We start from the raw sequence: 1,493 nt of genomic DNA, 5'->3' as shown, positions 1-1,493 counted from the left end.
ACGCCGTTCATCCCATGCGAAAAGGTGCAGGAGTGACGGAGATACGGCCCGTTTTAAATCGCCCCTCTTTATGCCAAAAAAATAGGTACGCCTCCCAGGGCCACCCAGGGTGATGCTTTTATCAAAATGTCACAACGCAGGGCTCTGCGCAGGGGCCAGAGGAGTGGAACGCCGCTGGTTCCATGCGAAAAGGTGGAGAAATGACCGAGATATGACCCGTGGAAGTCGTCACAATTTACCCCGAAAATAGGCGCTCGCGCTCGGGCAGAGGTCGGCGCTCGGCCGGGGTCCCGAGAACCGGGGCGAATAGGGTTTTCCCACGGCCGAAAACCATAGGAAGCACGGGGAAAATTCGGGACCCGACGTCCCAGGGCCCTCGGCGGGGACCGGGGCAACGCGACACCGTTGGTTCCACCCGAAAAGGTGGAGAAATGACCGAGATACGGCCCGTCAAAAGTCGTCACAATTTACCCGAAAATAGGCGCTCGCGCTCGGCCCCGGTCCCGAGAACCGCGGCGGAGGTTTACCGGGATGCTGCGCAACATGGGCCAGAGAGCATGTTTGGTTCGAGTTTACCGGGATGCTGCGCAACATGGGCCAGAGAGCATGTTTGGCCGAGTTTACCGGGATGCTGCGCAACATGGGCCAGAGAGCATGTTTGGTCGAGTTTGTGTGGGTTGTGTGCGACACTCCCGGCACATACATAGGAACACGGCTTCCAAGTGAGCGCACTTTTTCGAAATTTCTTCTAAGTGCCGCTTTTTCGAACCGGGGCGAATTGGGTTTTTCGAGGGCCGAAAACCATAGGAAGCACGGGGAAAACTCAGGACCCGACGCCCCACGGCCCTCGGCGGGGACCGGGGCAACGCGACACCGTCGGTTCCACCCGAAAAGGTGGATAAATGACCGAGATACGGACCGTTGAAATCGACTCGGCGTATCCGAAAATAGGCGCTCGCGCTCGGACAGAGGTCGGCGCTCGGCCCGGTCCCGAGAACCGGCGCGCCTAGGGTTTTTCCACGGCCGAAAACCACAGGAAGCACGGGGAAATCTCAGGATCCCACGCCCCACGGCCCTCGGCGGGGACCGGGGCAACGCGACACCGTCGGTTCCACCCGAAAAGGTGGATAAATGACCGAGATACGGACCGTTGAAATCGACTCGGCGTATCCGAAAATAGGCGCTCGCGCTCGGACAGAGGTCGGCGCTCGGCCCGGTCCCGAGAACCGGCGCGCCTAGGGTTTTTCCACGGCCGAAAACCACAGGAAGCACGGGGAAAACTCAGGATCCCACGCCCCAGGGCCCTCGGCGGGGACCGGGGCAACGCGACACCGTTGGTTCCATCCGAAAAGGTGGAGATAATGACCGAGATACGGACCGTGGAAGTCGTCCCAACTTATCCGAAAATAGGCGCTCGCGCTCGGACAGAGGTCGGCGCTCGGCCCGGTCCCCGAGAACCGGGGCGACTCGGAAATTCTTCTAAGTGCCGACTT

This window comes from Solea solea, unplaced genomic scaffold (genome assembly GCF_958295425.1).
Source record: "Solea solea unplaced genomic scaffold, fSolSol10.1 scaffold_134, whole genome shotgun sequence".
Taxonomy (NCBI): domain Eukaryota; kingdom Metazoa; phylum Chordata; class Actinopteri; order Pleuronectiformes; family Soleidae; genus Solea; species Solea solea.
Note: the sequence above shows the minus strand (reverse complement) of the source record.